At 47.5% G+C, this 23,700-nt stretch overlaps 1 pseudogene across 1 annotated transcript; it reads right to left on the bottom strand.

Annotated features, from left to right (window-relative positions):
* Window positions 1-19,222: 19,222 nt before the first annotated feature.
* LOC123040259 (probable cystathionine gamma-synthase 2) lies at window positions 19,223-21,423 on the bottom strand (annotated as a pseudogene). Its single transcript, XR_006418108.1, has 5 exons — window positions 20,674-21,423; window positions 20,376-20,579; window positions 20,157-20,243; window positions 19,730-20,052; window positions 19,223-19,621 (listed from the first exon to the last, which is right to left on the bottom strand). The product of XR_006418108.1 is annotated as a probable cystathionine gamma-synthase 2 (transcript).
* Between the last annotated feature and the right edge of the window lie 2,277 nt (window positions 21,424-23,700).

Here is a 23,700-nt window from a genome sequence, read left to right as displayed (position 1 = left end):
GATCGATCGCTCGGGTTCAGTAACGCGTAGCCCGCAGTGCAATCTCTCGGTTTTAGTTAGAGCCCAACACCTCGCTCGGCTTCAGTTAGAGCCAACGCCTCACACACACGCACGTACGTACGAGAGAAACGCGCATCGCTCTGCCCCGACCTCCCACCGTAATCGGCAACTCCCCGAAATTTTCCTCCCCTCGCTTCTACCACGGTTTTTTCCGTCATGGACGCCCCAAAGAATGTCATGCAGCTGCGTCTCCGGCCCGCCCAGGTCGAAAAGCCCATTTTCTGTCATGATTTTTTGTCATAGAAGTAGGAGCCCACCACATCTATGATGATACCGGGTTTTGTCACAATTATCATCATAGAAGTGTCATATGTATGACAGGAAAAAAATTCGTTCAGCCCAAAATGTCACAGATGTGTCTTTTTTGTAGTGTAGGTTGTGAAGGACCTATATTTCTGCCATGCGATCTACTCCCAAATAATTCTCACAAATTCTTTTCATAATATGTGCCCCAAATATGTCCAAATCTTTCCTTGCCTTGTTCAAAAATAATTTAGCAATGTTCCTTATTCAATTATGTCCAGAGTGGCACTTTGTGAAGGAAGTGGCATCTATCTCTTCTTCATTGCTCCAAAAATATTTGGGCATTCTTTCATATCCAAATCATTGCCACATGACAAAATTCAGCTCCATTTGCCTAGTTAATCTTCCTCAGCAAATTTCCAATGTTTCTGTTCAGATAGAAGCTTTGTTAAGGAAGTACTAGCTAGATTTATCTAAATGGGTCGAAATGCAAGATCCTTCATATGCTGAAATAATCACTCTCCACATAATTCTAGCTCCATCCAACAATCTATGTGAGCACACCTTGAAATCTCAGTTTCTGACAATATTTTTAGTTTGTGAAGCAACTATATTTTATATTGCTTCATTGTTGTTGAAAATTTACCAGAGCATGCTCCTACCCGTATAACTTATCTCAACCAAATTTGGACTCATTTCTTCAAGCCAATCTCCCTCTATAATTTCCTCAAGTCTCTGGACAGAGAAGACCACTGTCAAGGAAGTATCATTTTGGCATGTCCAAATGATATGAAATTTTTACAACATCTTCTTATGGCCATATCACCATGATCTACCAAGTTTCATCTTAATTCATCACTTCATGTAAGTGCATCATCCATTTCCATTTTCTGGACAAGGAGATGAGAGTTGTGATTGGGTACTTGATAGATGTTGATGATGCCTCCCCGGTAACGGCGCCAGAAATTCTTCCTGTTGGCTTGTATCTGTGTTGGTATTTCCCCGAAGAGGAGAGGATGATGCAGCACAGCAAAGATAAGTATTTCCCTCAATTATCAAACCAAGGTTATCTATCCGGTAGGAGAACCAAGCAACACTATGTAAAGAACACTTGCACACAAACAACAAATACTTGCAACTCAATGCGTAAGAGGGGTTGTCAATCCGTCAACGGTATTGAGATAGATTAAATTATTGGAGATTTGATAAATAGATCTAACAAAAACACAAAATAAACTTAATAATAGAAAATTGCAGCAAGGTATTTTTGGTTTTAATATGATAGGAAAATAAACCCCGGGGCCATAGTTTTCACCAGAGGCTTCTCTCAAGAAATTAGCATACAGTGGGTAAACAAATTACTGTTCGGCAATTGATAGAAAAGCGAATAATCATGATGATATTCAAGGCAATGATCATGTATACTACGTTTGCGAGTTCATTCACCACTCGACTTCTGAACGGGGCTTATCTTCAGAACAATTTGAAGTACGTAAACAATATTCACAATTATATGTATACCACTCGACTGATATGAGTTTCATTCATATATATACCCCCTTCTTTAAACTAAATCTAGCGAAAGTGAGATGAACTCCTACCAAATGATCACATACGAGGAATCCAAGAGGAATTGGCAGGATTTCTTTGTTAAGCACATCTTACCTACAGACGTTGAATACCATCGGGAATTACAATGCGATCTTGCTAGATGTTAGGGATCGTAAGAGATGTTATATTGTATATATGCATGATCATGCACTATATGTAGTAGCATGGAATAGATATACAAAAACTTATTGTTCGACCAAGCACAGAGAAAGAGAGGTCACTTCTCTCTATATATGTTCATGACTATGTTTTGTACTTAATGGTTCCTTCATTGATATATGTAGTAGCTAGCGTCGAGTTGAATGGAAAATATAAAATAAAAATGAAACCCTAAATATAAAAGAATTGAAGGGTAAACACACAAAAAATGGGGAAACACAACATCAAACCCCTAAACCCTCCAAAACCCATAACCCCTCCTTAAAAAACAAGCGCGGAGCTTGCCAGGTGCTGAGGCGTGGCTGCCTTTTAGTCCCGGTTGGTGTCACGAACCGGGACTAAAGGTCCGCCTGCCTCGGCGTCCCACAGCAGCCACGTGGAGAACCATTAGTCCCAGTTCTTACACGTCCGGGACAAAAAGTGGGGGGCTTTAGTCCGGTTGGTTCCCGGTTGCAGAATTGGGACTAAAGGCCCTCTGGAATCGAGACCGATAGCTCGTTTCCTACTAATGATTATTTAAAGAGGTGACGGGTGAAACGATGATACCATCCCAAGTTTCAACTTTTTCAGAGTTCATTTGTAGTGGTTTTCAATTTCAGGGTCATTTAGCTCAAAACAAATCTGTAAATGCATGAAAAATAGCAAATGATGTCAAAAAGGGTTGAAAGTTGATGACGTGACTTTGAATGGTGCATACTGAATGCAAAAAAAGTCTGGAGTTGTAATAAGTTTAAATAAAATGATGTGTGGATGTAACAGATGAGTTTTCGTCTGAAACCCTGATACTTCGAAAGAGATTGTCCAGTTTGTACACAAAGTGCATCCAATTTTTGCCGTAACCCTCTCTACTTTTTCGCACATGCTATGTGGGTGAGTTGATGATACCATCACAAGTTTCAACCTTTTCAGAGTTCATTTATAGTGCTTTTCAATTTCAGGGTGATTTAGCTCAAAACAAATCTGTAAATGCATGAAAAATAGCAAATGATGTCAGAAAGGGTTGAAAGTGATGACGTGGCTTTGAATGGTGCATACTTAACGCAAAAAAGTATGTTGTTGTAATAAGTTTAAAAAAATGAAGTGCGAGTGTAACAGATGAGTTTTCGTCCGAAACTGTGATACTTCGAAAGAGATTGTCCAGTTTGTACACGACATGCATCTAGTTTTTGCCGTAACCATCTCTACTTTTTATCACATTCTATGTGGGTGAAATGATGATACCATCACAATTTTCAACCTTTTCAGAGTTCATTTGTAGTGCTTTTCAATTTCAGGGTCATTTAGCTCAAAACAAATTTGTAAATGCATGAAAAATAGCAAATGATGTCAGAAAGGGTTGAAAGTTGATGATGTGGCTTTGAATGGTGCATACTGAACGCAAAAAAAAATCTGGAGTCGTAATAAGTTTAAAAAAATGAAGTGCCGGTGTAACAGATTAGTTTTCGTCCGAAACCCTCATACTTCGAAAGAGCTTGTCCAGTTTGTACACGAAGTGCATCCAGTTTTTTTCGTAACCCTCTCTACTTTTTTGCACATGCTATGTGGGTGAAATGATGATACCATACCAAGTTTGAACCTTTTCAGAGTTTATTTGTAGTATTTTTCAATTTCAGGGTCATTTAGCTCAAAACAAATCTATAAATGTATGAAAAATATCAAATGATGTCAGAAAGGGTTGAAAGTTGATAACGTGGCTTTGAATGGTGCATACTGAACGCAAAAAAAGTCTAGAGTTGTAATAAGTTTAAAAAAAGAAGTGTCGATGTAATAGATGAGTTTTCGTCCGAAACCTTGATACTTCAAAAGAGATTGTCCAGTTTGTACACGAAGTGTATCCAATTTTTGCCGTAACCCTCTCTACTTTTTCACACATTCTATATGGGTGAAATGATGATACCATATCAAATTTCAACCTTTTCAGAGTTCATTTGTAGTGCTTTTCAATTTCAGGGTCATTTAGCACAAAACAAATTTGTAAATGCATGAAAAATAACAAATGATGTCAGAAAGGATTGAATGTTGATGATGTGGCTTTGAATGATGCATACTAAATGCAGAAAAAGTCTGGAGTTGTAATAAGTTTAAAAAAATGAAGTGCCGGTGTAACAGATGAGTTTTCATCCGTGTAAACATGTAAAATTATATATCAAAAATACATTGATCATCAATGATCTTTTTGTGTAGAATCTGAATTGTCAATAGGAATCGGCCACAGATCCTACACATAGAGTTCAGTGAAGACCAAGTGGTTGTGATAGTTTGAGAAGTAACATATTTCAAGTGGTAAAAACCCGATTAGCGGAGTGAGGTGGGACTAAACAACCGTTGTAACTAAAAAACTGTAGTACCGATTTGTGGCATGAACCGGTACTAAAGGGACTGGTGGGGCCCCAGCATGTCAACAGCTTGCCACAGCCTGTTTAGTACCGGTTCGTGGCATGAACCGATACTAAAGGTTCGTCACGAACCGGTACTAATGAGCTATGCCCGCCTAGTGAAAGCACAAGTGCTCCCTAGGTGGTTTTGGTAATTAATGTCAACATATCTCTTGTTGGACTAACACTTTTATCTAGTATTTTTCAGACAAGTTCAACAGTGGAGTGGCATGGACTAAAGGATGTGGGAACTCCTTCAAGATGCTAAGGACAAAGGATTGGCTCAAGCTTCAAGCTCAAGACACTTCATTTTACATTTTAGTGATCCAAGATCACATTGAGTCTATAGGAAAAGCCAATACTATCAAGGAGGGATGAGGTGTTGCTTAATGAGCCTCTTGCTTCATGTGCTTAGTGATATGCTCCAAAACCCTCAGCTACTTTCTCACATCCACAAATGACCTAAACCCAAAGCCAAAATCGGCCATATCGATTTTCTATCCGGTGCCACCGAGTTTGGATGTCTTAGCCACTGCCACAAACCCTAGGCAAATCGGTCCTACCGATAGGGATCTCGGTCTCACCGAGATGGGATTGTAATCTCTCTGTGTATGTCCATTATCAAAATCGGTCTCACTGAGTTTGAGCAATCGGTCCTACCGAGATTACAATGCAAACTCTCTGGTTAACTTATTACCAAAATCGGTCCCACCGAGTTTGAGTAATCGGTCCCACCGAGTTTGCCTGACCAACTCTCTGGTTAGCTAATTACCAAAATCGGTCTCACCGAGATTACGTTATGCCCTAACCCTAACTAGATCGGTCCGACCGAGTTGCATTTCGGTCCCACCGAAAATCCTAACGGTCACTAGGTTTACTAAATCGGTCCGACCGAGTCTGTTGAATCGGTCCCACCAAGTTTAGTAAATTGTGTGTAACGGTTAGATTTTGTGTGGAGGCTATATATACCCCTCCACCTCCTCTTCATTCGTGGAGAGAGCCATCAGAACAAGCCTACACTTCCAGCATCCTATTTCTGAGAGAGAACTACCTACTGATGTGTTGAGGCCAAGATATTCCATTCCTACCATATGAATCTTGATCTCTAGCCTTCCCCAAGTTGCTTTCCACTCAAATCTTCTTTCCACCAGATCCAAATCCTATGGGAGAGAGTTGAGTGTTGGCGAGACTATCATTTGAAGCACAAGAGCAAGGAGTTCATCATCAATGCACCATTTGTCACTTCTTGGAGAGTGGTGTCTCCTAGATTGGCTAGGTGTCACTTGGGATCCTCCGACAAAGATTGTGGAGTTGAACCAAGAAGTTTGTAAGGGCAAGGAGATCGCCTACTTCGTGAAGATCTATCGCTAGTGAGGCAAGTCCTTCGTGGGCGACGACCATGGTGGGATAGACAAGGTTGCTTCTTCGTGGACCCTTCTTGGGTGGAGCCCTCCGTGGACTCGCGCAATCGTTACCCTTCGTGGGTTAAAGTCTCCATCAACGTGGATGTACGATAGCACCACCTATCGGAACCACGCCAAAAACATCCATGTCTCCAATTGCGTTTGAATCCTCCAAAACCCTTCCTTTACATTCTTGCAAGTTGCATGCTTTACTTTCCGCTGCTCATATACTCTTTGCATGCTTGCTTGCTATGTGTTGTGAATATTAAATTTGTGCCTAAACTCCACTTAAACTTAAAAAGGTTAAAAACTGCAACTTTGGTACTTAGTGTCTAATCACCCCCCCCCCCCTCTAGACACCTCTTCTCAAGGTCCTACACCTAGCCGTTTGAACCGACACTAATGATCACATTAGTGCCGGTTCAGCTACAAACCGGGACTAATGTGCATCACATTAGGCCCTTTTTCTACTAGTGACAACGACTAATGGTGCACTCAGAAAAGATGAAAGGAAAAGGAAAATAGTAAAACAATGGGACATTATTTGTTGTTCTGCCTGGCGATCTCCTGACGTCCGCATTTCCCTGCTTCGTCGTTCATCCTCAAATTTGGAGTTGTCATGTGGTTGGCGTGTGTGGCCGACTATTTGATGGGGTCTTCCTGTGACTTCATGGGTTGTTGAAGTGAGGGTATCGTTGATGGATGTCAATGGCAAAGTTGAAGTTGCTTGCTCAAGGAGGAGTGAGGGAGTCCTGGACTAGGGGGTGTCCGGATAGCCGAACTATCATCATTGGCCGGACTCCAAGACTATGAAGATACAAGATTGAAGACTTCGTCCCGTGTCCGGATGGGACTTTCCTTGGCGTGGAAGGCGAGCTTGGCGATACGGATATGTAGATCTCCTACCATTGTAACCGACTCTGTCTAACCCTAGCCCTCTCCGGTGTCTATATAAACCGGATCGCTTTAGTCCGTAGGACGAACAACAATCATACCATAGGCTAGCTTCTAGGGTTTTAGCCTCCTTGATCTCGTGGTAGATCTACTCTTGTAACACCCATCATCAATATTAATCAAGCAGGACGTAGGGTTTTACCTCCATCAAGAGGGCCGGAACCTGGGTAAAACATCATGTCCCTTGTATCATGTTACCATCCGCCTAGACGCACAGTTCGGGACCCCCTACCCGAGATCCGCCGGTTTTGACACCGACATTGGTGCTTTCATTGAGAGTTCCTCTATGTCGTCACCGATAGGCTCGATGGCTTCTTCGATCATCAACAACGACGCAGTCCAGGGTGAGACCTTCCTCCCCGGACAGATCTTCATATTCGGCGGCTTTGCACTGCGGGCCAATTCGCTTGGCCATCTGGAGCAGATCGAAAGCTACGCCCCTGGCCGTCAGGTTAGATTTGGAAGTTTGAACTTCACGGCTGACATCCACGGGGACTTGATCTTCAATGGATTCGATCCACAGCCAAGCGCGCCGCACTGTCACGACGGGCATGATTTAGCTCTGCAGCCGGACAGTACCCTGGAGGCCACACTCGAGTCCGCTCCAATCTTTAGTTTGGAGCCGGCTGCGCAGATCGAGGACGGGTGGCTAGACACCACCTCGGGGGCTGCAACCTCTACGGAGATAGAGCCGAACACTGATCTTGTCCCTCATGAAGCTCGTGACTCCGAGGTGCCGGACTCCTCGCCGGACTCCGAACCTCCCGCGCCCCCTCCGATCGAATCCGATTGGGCGCCGATCATGGAGTTCACCGCGGCGGACATCTTTCAACACTCACCCTGGCTGGACTGCGGTCAGGACGGTTGGGATGCGGACGACGAAGAAATTCAAAGCCCACCCACCACCCACTTAGTAGCCACTGTCGACGATCTAACCGACATGCTAGACTACGACTCCGAAGACATCGACGGTATGGACGATGATGCCGGAGATGACCAAGAACCAGCGCCTACCGGGCACTGGAAAGCCACCTCATCATATGACATATACATGGTGGATATCCCAAAGGATGGGAATGGCGAAGGAACAGCGGAGGATGACCCCTCCAAGAAACAGCCCAAGCGTCGGCGTCAGCGGCGCCACTCTAAATCCCGCCACAGCAAGAATGAAGATTCCGGCACCGGAGATAATAACACCCCAGACAGTGCCGAAGACAACCCCCTCCAGCAAGATTCAGCACAGGAGGACGGAGATGCCAGCCCTTATGAGAGAGCGGCAGAAGAAGAGGTAGAGGACTACATGCCTCCCTCCGGAGATGAGGCAAGCCTCGACGACGACGAATTCGTCGTGCCTGAGGATCCCGTCGAACAAGAGCGTTTTAAACGCAGGCTTATGGCCACGACAAATAGCCTCAAGAAAAAGCAGCAACAACTTAGAGCTGATCAAGATCTGCTAGCCGACAGATGGACTGAAGTCCTCGCGGCCGAAGAGCATGAGCTCGAACGTCCCTCCAAAAGCTACCCTAAACGCAAGCTGCTCCCCCGATTAGAGGAGGAGGCGTATGAACCTGCATCACCAGCAGACAATACGGCTGACCGACCACCCCGTGGTCACGACAGAGAGGCCTCTAGGCCCTTCACTAGAACCGTACCCCGACATCGCTTGAAAAGCACAAGGCCACAGGGGAACGCTCCGGACTGGCGAGATATATTGGAGGATAAGGCAAGACAATCAAGATCGATCTATGGATCACGTGGGAGCCACATGATACGTGACGACAACCGTCGCGCCGGACACAGTAAGTCCGGCCGGGCCGAACAAAATAGACAAAGCTCTTTTGAGCTCCGTCGTGATATCGCCTAGTACAGAGGCGCCGCACACCCACTATGCTTCACAAATGGATCATCAAATCCCCGAAGGGTTTAAACCCGTGAATATTGAATCTTACGATGGCACAACAGACCCCGTGGTTTGGATCAAAGACTATCTCCTCCACATCCACATGGCCCGCGGTGACGATCTTCACGCCATCAAATATCTCCCACTCAAACTTAAAGGACCAGCCCGGCATTGGCTTAACAGCTTGCCAGCAGAGTCAATCGGGAGTTGGGAAGACCTGGAAGCCGCATTCCTCGATAACTTCCAAGGCACGTATGTGCGACCACCAGACGCTGATGACCTAAGCCACATAATTCAGCAGCCAGACGAATTGGCCAGACAATTCTGGACATGGTTCTTAACCAAGAAAAACCAAATCGTCAACTGTCCGGATGCGGAGGCCCTCGCGGCCTTCAAGCATAACATCCGCGATGAGTGGCTTGCCCGGCACCTGGGACAGGAAAAGCCGAAATCCATGGCAGCCCTCACATCACTCATGACCCGCTTCTGCGCGGGTGAGGACAGCTGGCTAGCACGCAGCAACAACCTCAGCAAAAATTCTGGCAGTCCGGATATCAAGGACCGTAATGGCAGGTCGCGTCGCAACAAAAAAAAACTGCCGCATTAACGGCGATAATAGTGAAGATATGGCAATCAATGCCGGATTCAGAGGCTCTAAACCCGGTCAGCGGAAAAAGCCATTCAAAAGAACTACTCCGGGTCCGTCCAATTTGGACCGAATACTCGACCGCTCGTGCCAGATACACGGCACCCCCGAAAAACCAGCCAACCACACCAACAGGGACTGTTGGGTATTCAAGCAGGCAGGCAAGTTAATTGCCGAAAACAATGACAAGGGGCTGCATAGCGATGACGAGGAAGAGACCCGACCGCCGAACAATAGAGGACAGAAGGGTTTCCCCCCACAAGTGCGGACGGTGAACATGATATACGCAACACACATACCCAAAAGGGAGCGGAAGCGTGCACTCAGGGATGTATACGCGATGGAGCCAGTTGCCCCGAAGTTCAATCCATGGTCCTCCTGCCCGATCACTTTTGACCGAAGGGACCACCCCACCAGCATCCGCCACGGCGGATTCGCCGCATTGGTTTTAGACCCAATCGTCGATGGATTTCACCTCACCAGAGTCCTGATGGACGGCGGCAGCAGCCTGAACCTGCTTTATCAGGATACAGTGCGCAAAATGGGCATAGACCCCTCAAGGATTAAACCAACCAAGACAACCTTTAAAGGCGTCATACCAGGTGTAGAAGCCAATTGTACAGGCTCAGTTACACTGGAAGTGGTCTTCGGATCCCCGGATAACTTCCGAAGCGAGGAGTTAATCTTCGACATAGTTCCGTTCCGCAGCGGCTATCATGCTCTGCTCGGACGTACCGCGTTTGCAAAGTTCAACGCGGTGCCGCACTACGCATACCTCAAGCTCAAGATGCCAGGCCCTCGAGGAGTCATCACGGTCAACGGAAACACTGAACGCTCTCTCCGAACGGAGGAACATACAGCGGCTCTCGCGGCAGAAGTACAGTGCAGCCTCTTAAGGCAATTCTCGAGTCCGGCCATTAAGCGACCGGACACGGCTAAACGCGCCCGGAGTAACCTACAACAAGACCACCTGGCACGTTCCGAGCACGCGTAGCAGTGCGGCCCCAACCCCAGCCCCTGCAAAATTTCAAGACAGGTCTTCCGCGTACACCATTACGCTCTGGAGATACCATGGGCATGGGGGGTGGGGCACGACCACGATAGGCCCAGAATGCGGCTTAACCACACCAGGGGCTCTCAAGTGTGTCGTTCTTTTTTTTCCTTTTTTTTACACAGGACTCCGTTCATCAGAGGCCTTGTTCGGCAGCAGACCTGCCGAACTCACGATGCAACAGCCAGGGAAGGAGAAAGGCTACAACGAATATCCAGGTGGTCTCCATTACGAGCATTAAATCTGTTTTATACACCATTCCGCAGCCTACCCCTGGAGGGGGACATGTTTAATAGTCCCATCCCTTGCTTATCGCACCATTTGTATCGTTCTGCATTCACAGCAGTTTTTCTTGAATAAGTAATGCAGCACCTTTTTGCTTCCAATTGCATTTCTTTCTTATACATATGTTCATTTATGACATGTTGCATCCGTACATTTTGGTACGGCTAAATACACCAGGGGCTTATGTTTCCCGCATCATGGTGTGATAAGTCCGAACACTTTCACAAGTGCGGCACCCCGAACTTATAGCATTATATGCATCGGCTCCGAATCATGTCTTGGGTCAATAGTTGGGTTTGCCCGGCTCCCATGTTTTGGTACCTTACGTTCCGTTGTATCGGCTAAGGTAGCACTGGGAGAACCACTGCGATTGCGCCCCAGTTGAGCTGGGCGAGCGCCTCAGTGGAGAAAGCTAAAACTGACCGTCATGATGAGGCGAGAGCCGGTCGCTGTTCGAGAGGTTTTTTGCGAGTCCCTAAAGACTTATGCCGCTTAGAGCGAGGAGCCGGCTTTGTCCGGCCCAGGCGTGGATAGCGCCCCAAATTCGGCCTTCCGAAGACTAGGGGCTTCGCCGAAATTTAAAATTATAGAATTCTATGGCTAAGTGAGAGTGTTCAAGCATTATAAGTCCGGTTGCCTTGTTCGTTGTGTTGAGCGCCTCCCTAGATGGACCCAAAAATGGGAACAAGAGTGCTCAAATTTATCCCGAACACCCCAGCACTCGTGGCATGGGGGCTGAAGCCGACGACTTGCCATCTCTCAGATTTGATAAACAGCCGCACAGAAGGTAATATTTTAAATTAACAAGCGTTGCTTAGCGCATATGAACTAAGTTTTCAGCGCACAGGATAACAAAATGCGAGTCTACTCAAATATTACATCTTTGGAGCACTCACCCGCAATAATGCGGGCACCCTTCAGGACACTCTTATAATACATCTCGGGCGTGCGATGCTCCTTGCCCTGCGGTGGCGCGTCCGTCACAAGCTTCTGAGCATCCATCTTGCCCCAGTGCACCTTTGCGCGGGCAAGGGCCCGACGGGCACCTTCAATACAGGCGGAGTGCTTGATGACTTCAACCCATGGACACGCATCCACCAGCCGCCGCACCAGGCCGAAGTAGCTCCCAGGCATGGCCTCCTTAGGCCACAGCCGAACTATGAGGCCCTTCATGGCCTGTTCGGCCACCTTGTGGAGCTCGACCAGCTGCTTCAGCTGGTCGCTAAGGGGCACCGGATGTCCGGCCTCAGCATACTGAGACCAGAAGACCTTCTCCGTCGAGCTCCCCTCCTCGGCCCTGTAGAAAGCGGCAGCATCGGACACGCTGCGGGGCAGATCTGCGAACGCTCCTGGAGAGCTCCGAATTCGGGTAAGTGATAGGTAATTCACACTCACATGCTTACTTTGCATGAAAAATGCCTTACCCGCCGCTATTTTCTTCAACGCCTCGACTTCCTGGAGGGCCTTATAGGCTTCTGCCTTAGCGGCTTTGGCACTCTCAAGAGCCGTTGCAAGCTCGGACTCTCGAGTCTTCGAGTCACGCTCCAAACTCTCGTGTTTTTCCACGAGAGCCTGGAGCTCTTGCCGTACCTCCGCCACCCGCGCCTCCTGCCTCTCTCGCTCGGTGCGCTCCGCGGCCGCATTACGTTCGGCCGCGGACACCGCCTCCTTCAGGGTCGCCACCTCGTTAGTGGCCCCTGCAATACCCATGTTATCCTTGTCATTCTTCTTGCAACCAAAATCCTTTTCTGTAAGGTACAATTTTAATAAGGTGTTACTCACCTTCCTTGTCCTCGAGCTGCTTCTTGGCACGGCCGAGCTCGTTCTCGGACCGCTCGAGGCTTTGCTTCAAAGTATTGACCTCCGCAGTCAGTGCGGCAGAGGTCAGCAGCGCAGCCTGCAATCCCATATTGGCATATTTTTTATGACTCCTGCTTATATCTTTTTAGATCCTCAGTCCGGCTTTTCTTTCCGAACACCGAACCGAGCATCAGGGGCTACTGTCTATGTGGTACTATTTTACATATATCAAAATTCTTACCTCAAAGCCTGTTAGAAGGCTGCTGCAGGCTTCGGTCAGCCCGCTCTTGGCGAGCTGAACCTTCTGAATCACCGCACTCATAACAATGCGGTGTTCCTCTTCGATGGAGGCGCCATTGAGCGCCTCCAGCAAGCTATCCGGCGCCTCCGGTTGGACGGAGGCTGCCGGCGTCATGGTCTTGCCCTTCTTACGAAGGGGCCGCTCGCCGGACTCCGGAGCCGCTATGGGTTCCGGGGCCGAGTCCGGTGCAAAGTCCGGGAGGTTGTTCTGCGACACCTCCGGGGCCTCCTCCTCCTGGTGGGTCCCTTGCCGGGATCCCACCTCGGCATCGTCCGCATCACGGGGGGTGGAGGCGGTCGGAAGAGAATCCATATCCGACGCACCTAAGGACCCGCTCGACGAAGCGGGAAGATCATCCTTGGGCGGACTGCAGGGTTGTATGCGGCATTAGAAAGACATTATGTGGAGAAAAGAAAAACCATGAAATTATTCGGGAGTCCGGATACTTATGATCTTGCCAGGGACTTGGCCCTTGGGGGCCAGTCCTCACCGTCATCACTGGGGTTGGCAGAGCAGTCCGGGGAAAGAGTTTTCCCCTTCTTGGACCCTTCAGCCTCCCTCGTTGGGGAGGCCTTCCTATTCTTCCCTCCCCCGCTGGGGGAGAGGCTTTCTTCTTCTCCTCCTCGCCTTTGTGAGTGGAGTCGGCCTCGGAGTCATCATCCGATAACACCTGAAAACGGGAACTCTTCCGAGTGCCCGTGGCCTTCTTCTTGGCCTTTTTCTCCGGCACCACGTGGGGTGCCGGAGCCAGCAGCACCGTTAAGCGGGCGTCCGCTGGGTCCTCTGGCAATGGGGCCGGACAGATAGTCTGTTCGGCCTTCGTCAGCCAGTCCTGTCAAAGGAAGGGAGTTTAGATCCCGCATAGAGTCAAACTATGGAAAACAAGCGTCCCGTAAAGGACAAAATCGCTTACCTCGTCAGCCGGACGCTGCGAGCTGAATCCGCGATCTTCGGTAGCGGATGCGGGAGCCTCGGCGCCCTTGAACAGCACCTTCCAGGCATCTTCGTACGTAGTGTCGAAGAGCCCGCTCAAAGTCTGGTGCTGCGCCGGATCGAACTCCCACATGTTGAAGCCCCGTCGTTGGCACGGGAGAATCCGGCGGATGAGCATGACCTGGACTACGTTGACAAGCTTGAGCTTCTTGTCCACTAGCTTTTGGATGCAGGCTTGGAGTCCGGTCAGCTCCTCCGAATCACCCCATGTCCGGCCGCTCTCTTTCCAGGAGGTGAGCCGTGTGGGGATGCCAGATCTGAATTCGGGGGCCGCTGCCCATTCGGGGTCACGCGGCTCGGTGATGTAGAACCACCCCGATTGCCACCCCTTAATGGTTTCCACGAAAGTGCCCTCAAGCCAAGTAACGTTGGACATCCTGCCCACCATGGCGCCTCCGCACTCCGCTTGGCTGCCCTTCACAACCTTCGGCTTGACACTGAAGGTCTTGAGCCACAAGCCGAAGTGGGGCTGGATGCAGAGGAAGGCCTCACACACGACGATAAACGCCGAGATGTTGAGGATGAAATTCGGGGCCAGATCATGGAAATCCAGGCCGTAGTAGAACATGAGCCCCCGGACAAAGGGATGGAGTGGGAAGCCCAGTCCACGGAGGAAATGGGGAAGAAATACTACCCTCTCATGGGGCCTGGGGGTGGGGATGAGCTCTCCCTCGTTGGGGAGCCGGTGCGCGATGTTGCTGGACAGATATCCGGCGCTGCGCAGCTTCTGGATGTGCCCCTCCGTGACGGAGGAGGCCATCCACTTGCCTCCCGCTCCGGACATAGTTGGAGAAGGTTGAGGTGAGATGTGCGGACTTGGGCGCTGGAGCTCGAGTTCGCGGAGATGGATAAGCCAAGGAGGAAGAAGGCGCAGGTAAAAGGGTTGGATCTTTATCCCCTTATATGGGCGGACAAAAACATGTGTCCCCACCGGCCTGATAAAACTCGCTTATCTCCCAAGCGCCGCAATCAATGGCGCGGTTGGGTTACCCACGTCCGTATTGATGGGAATCCCGGAATAAGGGGAACACGATCTCTGCTTCGACAAGACGTGCCAAGGAAACCGCTTCGCTAAACGCGCTGAGGTGGTACAATAAAAACAATTCGAGTAAAGGCTTGGTAGTGGTGTGACGTCACGCCACCAAATACGTCAGCAGATTGAACTTGTGTGAATATTATTCTCTCTACGGTGGTACGTGGAATTTATTTTGCAGAGCCGGACACTATCCTGGTGTTCACAATCTTCTATAAATTATTCGGAGGAGGAACCCGCCTTGCAATGCCGAAGACAATATGCGCGCCGGACTCGTCGTCATTGAAGCCTGGTTCAGGGGCTACTGAGGGAGTCCTGGACTAGGGGGTGTCCGGATAGCCGAACTATCATCATCGGCCGGACTCCAAGACTATGAAGATACAAGATTGAAGACTTCGTCCCGTGTCCGGATGGGACTTTCCTTGGCGTGGAAGGCAAGCTTGGCGATACGGATATGTAGATCTCCTACCATTGTAACCGACTCTGTGTAACCCTAGCCCTCTCCAGTGTCTATATAAACCGGATGGCTTTAGTCCGTAGGACGAACAACAATCATACCATAGGCTAGCTTCTAGGATTTTAGCCTCCTTGATCTCGTGGTAGATCTACTCTTGTAACACCCATCATCAATATTAGTCAAGCAGGACGTAGGGTTTTACCTCCATCAAGAGGGCCCGGACCTGGGTAAAACATCGTGTCCCTTGTCTCCTGTTACCATCCGCCTAGACGCACAGTTCGGGACCCCCTACCCGAGATCCTCCGGTTTTGACACCGACAAGGAGTAATGACGATTTTGCTTGTGTGCTACCTCGGGTGCTTCTCTCCTCGGCAGTGTGTGTGATGTTCCGATGTGTAACATGTTGGCCAGATGTATCGGTTAAAACAAACTTTTTGTATTTAACCAAGAAATTCTTACTTCTCTTTAATTAGTCAAAATGGCAAGTTTTCACCTCGAAATACCTCAAGATGAGGAGCAGGACCCACAACTCATGATGGGGCGGATCCGTAGGAGGAGGAAGATCTGGCTACGGGCTTCGCCATGGAGGACACCATGGAAGAGTTCGAAGTCGCCCAAGAGGAGGAGGCGGTGGAGCAGACCTTCATCCTGGAGTCCATCCAGTTGGAGGCCGTCGTGGAGGCCAACCGGCGGATGCACCCATCTACTCGGATGCCGGCATGATACTATGGACATCTCCAACGATGAGTAGTCTAGGGTAGATAGGATATCTACGTAGTACATAGGCTTTTTATTATGCATGGCTTATGGATTTGATGTATCAACTTTTAGGTACATGGATGCAGCGGACATATTTTGAGATGTGACTGATCACTGCTCATGAACGCGTCCGTGGGCGTTTTAGGGCTCGGATTTGGTGTCATGGTTGTAGACGCTCTTAGCTATCTAGAGATCTATCTGCCTCCAGCCATGAGGAAACAGGTGAACCTATCATGGATGGATAGATGTAATTCCGCCCCCACCCCCTGACTAGAAGCTTCGATTTCATCCTCAAAAGTATATGTTTCCCGTGCTTTGAGAATTTCACCATGCCGCGACACTTGATAATTTTCTCCGAGCCATCAATCTCATGTGTTTGGTGATAGTGGTACCTTATTCACCTATTGTCTTGTTATTCTGGTCTGGGTTTGGAATATCCTCTACCATAGAGCTGCGAGGAAAGGTCCCCCCTTTCCTATAACTTGTTAAATAAAATAGAATATTGATAATAGGAACAGATGGCATCAAATATTAACCCAATCCAATGAAGTACCTAGTATAATAGTACCTACTAGTGCGTACGATACAAACAGAGGTGCATCACATGAGAAATGTCAAAGCAGGTAGCAAACTCTCAAACTTTGAATATCATTTGAGCTACGGTCCATGTGTACGTTTTCATTATATACACTAGGCTTTAGTTATTAAATCTGTGAGGGACACCCAATAATTCTTACTAACCAACTATTGTATTACCCATTTGGATTATTTTACCTACAGTCGACGTCTTTTTACGCTTGTTAACCACCTAGCCGCCAGCCGGCCAGAACAATTGGTCGCTGCATAGTCAAGCCGAACAGTGAACAACTTTAGCACATTGAGAATATTAGATTTGTGCAGTCCGTACACGTTAACTAATTTAATCACTAACACGTTCTTTGATAGGGTCCAAGAGTCACCCATCAAACTCGGTAACATGCTAGAAATAAGCATGCATGTATGCGCATGCATGAACCTTGAGGCTTAACCACCCCAAGGCGGAGTCATGCCGCACGATTTAAAAAGTTCTTTTCAAAAATTTGTGCAGGCGGATTTACTCAACATCTCAAGATGGAGTAGCTAGTGTTCAAACATGCATCATGCATATGTCTACCAGAACATATGACTGATATCTGCTACTTGGTTAATCGAGTTGCTTTTATGTTAGAATTTAATTAGCTAGTTCATCCCGTCTTGGTGTGTGTGTAACCGTGTATGTTGACTATTTGTGAAATTACCGTCTAGTAACATGCATACACCAATGCGCGTCTGGACGTCTAGAGCTAAGCCTAGATTGCATAGGTAACAATTATAGTGACCCAAGGGCGGTTCTGGGCGCGTGCCCATACATTGGCGGTGATTGGAAAGGTGTGCAGGATGGGGTGTCTTCTTCATCTCCCGGTATAGTGGCTTCACCGGTGGGGATGGCCTCTAAACGGGCTTTGCATCAGGCTCATTTTTGGCTACTTTGACAGCAGCATTGGCTCAGTGGCAGACCGGATTATCCCCAAAAATGCTACTTTCATAGTGCCCAGATCCAGACTGCTTACATATGGCAGCTCTTACAGACTCACAAGTCTCGTTCACGTCGGTCTGGAGTTTTACTTGGAACTACTTCCTCCACATGTCAAAGTGAGCCTCGACGTTGAGGAAGCACTCACAGAGATTAATAAAGCACGCGATGTGCAAGCTGGAGTTGGGAGTGAGGTGGTGCATTTGCAGGCATTAAAATTGGAGAATACCATAGTAAAAGAGATGGATTGGGTAACTAAGACCGCATAGGAAGAAAGGGATGAAGCTAACCCGTTTGTAATCCTACGACTTGGGCACGTTCTCCGCAAAGACGCAACTATCCACCATCTTGATCACCAGTGAATAGGGAATTGCGATAGTACGTAGGTTGCAAGAGGCAGCCGATGTTAACAAGATGCAACAACATAGTGCCAGTGACGGTGAATGGCATCTATTCGCCCTTCGTCAATAACTACACCTTCTCCTTGGCCTTGGCAGTTGTGGTGCTTTTCCTGTGCCGGTGATCTTGTCGTCCCTCATCGGATGCTTGGACTTGGGAGCCATGGAGCAGCGGTGCAACAGAGCATGGAGTAGGTGTGCAAGGAAGAAGAAGAGGAAAAGGGGCAGGCACATAAAGGCTTTCCTCCGTTCATCCCCTATTTGTAAGCGATGGAAGGAGGAACGACGACAGTAAAGCCCCTCCACGTGGTAGGAAATCCCTTCACATCCCCACTAATGCCTCTTATAGTGCATGAGGATCAAGGGGTTGTCGTTAATTCTCGAGGAGATCAAGGCACACACCACTGTGAGCTGGGATGTGGCCTAGGTGGGGCCTCCACACGTCATTTTGACTGGTTGTCAGGCGGTGCACATGGGCCGGCTTGTCTGGGTGAAGAGACCAGCCAATTTCATTTAGAGCAAATCGGGCCGAACAATTTAACTAGTATTACGCAAGAATATGACGCGTGGAAGTCAGTTGTGCCTAAATATCAATGTGCAGCTCAACTATCTTCATCGAAAAGTCAAGACCGGAGTGGTTCATCCGACTTCAGAAGCAGTCAGGCTATAGGAGATCGACGATGAACTGTTAAGGGAGCTTTGAAGAGCCAATTTAAACCTCGGCAAGCGAGAAGGTAGTAGATCGGTGCCGATCAGGAGGTTGCCAAGCTTGAAGACTGGTCCAGGGGATACTTATGTGTTATAGCCTAGGGGTACCTCACCTTATAATTTCTGGTCCAAGTAGGCTGGTCCTACACCTCCTAGATCGATTTCCTCCCAGGCCATCATGCCGGTCCAAGGGCCCTATGGAAGGAAGTCTCTGAAGGCCTTGTTATCCGAGACAAGGAAGCCAGAGTGATTCAAGACTCCCCTCCACCGATGTAGCCGACTAGGTCGTGTAACCCTATGATCCACAGTATCTTATACATAAGCCAGGGCAGAGCTAGTCGATAGTTACAATCTCTCAATTCAACAAAAACAATCACAATATACATGAGCATGAGTACATTTTTTTCCTCGCAAGGAGGGCCCGAACCTATATAAACATGTCTCATGTTTCCCCACTCCGACCTACTGACCATGCCGGGGTACCCTACCGAGTGATCTACCCTAATCAGCGCCGACACTATGGGAAACAATTTTTTTTACCCGAATAAAAGTGATTGACATGGTTGTAATAGTGAAACAGAAAGTAAAGTTTTGTATATTTGAATTTCTTTCAATCACATATGACGCGAAGCAAATATTTCTTATCATCAAATTTGATGTTCTTCCTTCAAGAAATAAAAGAATGCACACTAATTACCTTTTCTTAGGATTTCAGCACAATTTGACTACCTACCATATGCACAAAAAGGGTTTCTACATAGCTAGCTTGTCAAAATTGTTACACTATTAATTAGTGATCAAGAATAATCGTAAATTTTCTCCGGGGCTTGGAGAATGTCATCCCTGAGATCCTCAAACTTCTCAATCCCGAAGCTAAACCTCACCAAGTTGTCCTTGATCCCATTCTTGGCCTTCTCCTCATCACTCTCCCCCCTGATAAATACACAATCCATGCAATATAAGTCAAAATGTCGACCATAAATATATATAGTGAATCATCCTCTAAGATGCAAACGAGAGGAACTCTAGAGCACCACGTACCAAAAGGACATGACTGCCGGCTGTTGCACGAGGCTCTCACACCCACCAAGTGAGGTTGCAATGAAGGGTATCTCCAATGCGTCGATGAACCTCATGACGCCGTGCAGGTCTGATGCCACCTCAAAGCTGATGACGCCACCGCAACCGGTCATCTGGCTCTTGGCGATGTGGTGCCATGGGCTGCTGATGAGTCCAGGGTAGTACACCCGCTCAATCTTGGGATGGTTCTCGAGCAAGCGCGCCATGCGCAATGCAGTGTGGTTTTGTGTTTCCACGCGAAGCGCCATCGTCTTGAGGCCGCGTATGATCATGTAGGCCGCGTCCTGCAGTAATTCAGTTCCAGCGCAAGTGGTAATCTTTAAAATCTAGTTTTCTTGAATAAGAATGAGTCTTAACATATGTGCTACAGTTAATATATACTACATACCGGACTAATGGCGCCGCCGAGGTCGTGATGCCACGCACGTATCCTAGAGATGAGCGCATCCGAGCCGCTGATGCATCCTGCAATGACCTGAAATGGAATAACATGATGAGAAGTCTTAAACTATATAGACACTACTAGTGACCATGGAAGTAAAGGAGCAAAATGGCAGTGTAATTGTACGATCTACGAAAATACATGTGATCTAGTGTAGCTACTCACGTCGTGATGGCCGGCAATGTACTTTGTGGCAGAGTGCACGACGATATCGGCCCCGATGGTGAGTGGCTTCTGATTGATGGTCGAGGCGAGGGTGCTGTCGATGCACACCAGAGCCCCTTTGCGGTGACACAGCTCCGCTACGAGCTTAATGTCGATGCACTTGAGGTGGGGGTTTGTCGGACAGTCAGTGTAGAAGAGTGTCACCTGCATCATGGTCAAGCATCCCAAGAGTCAGAAAAAATCAATATACATGCATATGGATCCCTTGATTATATATGTGCTATGGAAATTAACTTACGTCGCCCTGGTCAAGAACGGCCTTGAGTGTCTCCATGTCATTCAGCTCGACGAATGTCACCTTGATGCCCATCTTGGAGAGCTTGTCGCGGATGAAGGCGCGCGCCTCGCTGTAGCACTCTGTCGTGGTTACCACGTGGCCGGCGCCGGGTGGCACGAGCGCAAGCAGCGTGGCGACGATGGCGTTCATGCCCGAGGACGTGACAAGCGTCGACTCAGCCCTCTCTAGGGCACTGATCTTGTCCTCTAGGACCTTCATAGTGGGGTTGCCGTAGCGGCCGTACTCGAAGCTGTGGCGCCGTCCTTCCTTGAACGCGATGAGGTCGCCCGAGCTCTTGGACCAGTGCGTCGTGCCGCTCACAATCGGCGTTGCGATCGAGTCAGTGTCCTTGAGGCCGTTCTTCCCCATCTTCTCCCCGGCATGGACTGCCATCTGAAAGAGTAGCATCTCCCTTCAGAGGGATGGTGGCAGCGACGATGTCGCCGTCATCCTGCTGCAACACCGGCACAGGGTGCTCGGCGCTGGGGAGTGAGGCATCAAGGAGCGCCTCCGGGCTCAAAGCGGTGACACGCTTTGAAGAACGGCGAGGTCGGAGAAGGCGGCGCTGCTCGGTGGGTGAAGCCTTGTTGACGAGAGGAGACGTCGACCGCGCCATGAATTACTTGTGCGGTCGAGGAAGAGTTGTGAAAACAGGTGGAATCGAAGAGATTAGCCAAGCTCAGATAGGATCAATGAAACAAGTTAGGCAGAGCTAGCTGCTCGTTTGTGTTCTTCGTATCTGTATACGGTGGTGTGAATATATACTGTCTCTCTTGCGCGTCGAGCCATATCTAAGTGACTGCCTACATATAATATCGTCCCACTACCACATGCCACATGTGGCATCCATGCTCAGTCTCGCACGCGTGTAATTAAGCCGTGTGGTAATTAAGATGTACTAGTGGATCCATTATTCCTTATTATTCTACTAAATAAGGCATGTGATTAGTTAGGTGCAACGTGCCAGTGGGATTAAGATATACTGACCTGGGCCAGGACGAATCTAAGCTCAGTCTTAGGTCAAATCTGCGTGTTTACATCTACAGCGCCAGCTGTCAAAAAAAAATACATCTACAGCGCCATACTGACGTCGATGCTACGCGCTGGAGAAGACCTCGTTAAACAAAGTTGGGTTTGTTTGGGCTTTGGCGGATACCTCGCTAGATTTGAAGGAACAAACGAAACCAGTCTGGTAGGATCTACATGGAAGAAACAGCGGCACATCAAATGGAAAGCTAGGCATGCAACCGCCGGTATGGTCTTGGAGGCGGTTTCGGGATACAACCTTTACGCGGTTTCATACCCAATATCTAACCAATGTGGCGCATCCGTGCCTGGAATAACTGTAATCTCAGTCTGTTTTATGCGGTAGAATGGGTCGGATTGAATGAAAAACTAGGCATTCATACTCAACTGATATTTGTGCGAGGTAACCTTGCACACAATATTATTTTCATGCTGAACAAATTAAAGGGCATTCCCGTCGATTTCCACGAGAGAAACCGCGAACAGTTTTGACAAAGTCTTACAAGGCAAGAATGACAAATCAACAGGAAACAGTGAAACTTTGCTCTGTCCATTAATGACCTTTGAACTCTACATAATTTCTCAAAAGGCGCCAAAAGTTTTAGCTTCCATTCTTTATCCCAAAAAAACTTGTGACAACTGTGCCCAACCATGGCTCTTCACGAACAGGTAAGTAACCACTATTGATTAGCTTCACTTCTTCAAGGCTTGTTCGACCTTGGATATCTTGCAACAACACCCATGAATCAATCCCCCCCCCCCCCCCTCCCCCCTCCTCACTAGCTCAGTCGACAATGTGTTGTCACCGACCTCCATCGGAAGCAGCATCACCTTGGTACTTATCATCGCCTAAAGTAACATACCATGAGATATTTATGTAAGTTTACCCTGGCCCATGGTCATGTAAGGATTATCAAGGTATTCACCGTTATCTGCCAAGTGGCATGATATGAAAATAATCCGAACTATTTCTACTATAAATAAAGAGGCACATCCACCCATTCTAAGCAGGTTTTTGGTACAGAAAAATATTTACTTATCATCTTGTCATATTCACCTAGGCAAAGACGAATCTAAGCAAAGTCGTTCACCAAACCTGCGTGTTTACATCTACAACGATGTACTGTGATCGATGCTACGCGCTGGAGAAGACCTCATTGAACAAATTTGGGTTTGCTAGGGCTTTGACGGATACTCCCTCCCTTCCTGTTTATAGGGCTTATCTCAAAAGAAATTAGTTTTACGCTTTATAATATCACAAGTTGACATTTTCAGATGCATTAAATCGCTGCATGCAAATATTAAGACAAAACTCACCCATACATGTAAATCCTTGCTCCGTAGCTAGTATTATTACTTTGAGATGATATTTACAACATCGATAAGTTTTCATGGAACAAGTGTAACTAATACGTCTTCTACCTGTGGCTAACACAAATCGTTTAGGTCTGAGTTATTGATGATTAAATCTTAACCGTATAATCACGGCTATAATGATCCAACATATGACATAATTTAGTCTATATGGATTAATCCATTGGCTTATTCTTAGAAAAAAAATGTGTTGGCCTTATTATTATTTAAATAATAAAACTATGCTCACACTGTTTCGTAATATAATGCGTTTTTCTCAAAAGTCAAACATTTTAGAGTGTGATCATGTTTATTGAGAAACATATTGTTATCAGTAAAACCGAACAAATACGACGTAAAAATATGTCCGATGATGTATCTAATGATATTTATTTGGTATTGTAGATGTAAATAAGTCTCAGGAGTTAATCATATTCATCAACTGTAGAATTTTTTTATACCTAAAATGAAAAAAGTTAAATTGTTGAGAATCAACGTTCAACTGCAAAGAATAGTAATCCATGTTCATCAAATGCAGAAGAAACGTACACTGCACTGCCTAGATATGTAATGCATCTATATTCAAATTTTTTTTAGTAAAAGTAGAGC

This window comes from Triticum aestivum, chromosome 2B, assembly GCF_018294505.1.
Source record: "Triticum aestivum cultivar Chinese Spring chromosome 2B, IWGSC CS RefSeq v2.1, whole genome shotgun sequence".
In the NCBI taxonomy this organism is placed as follows: Eukaryota; Viridiplantae; Streptophyta; class Magnoliopsida; order Poales; family Poaceae; genus Triticum; species Triticum aestivum.
This window is presented reverse-complemented; position numbering and strand designations above follow the sequence as displayed.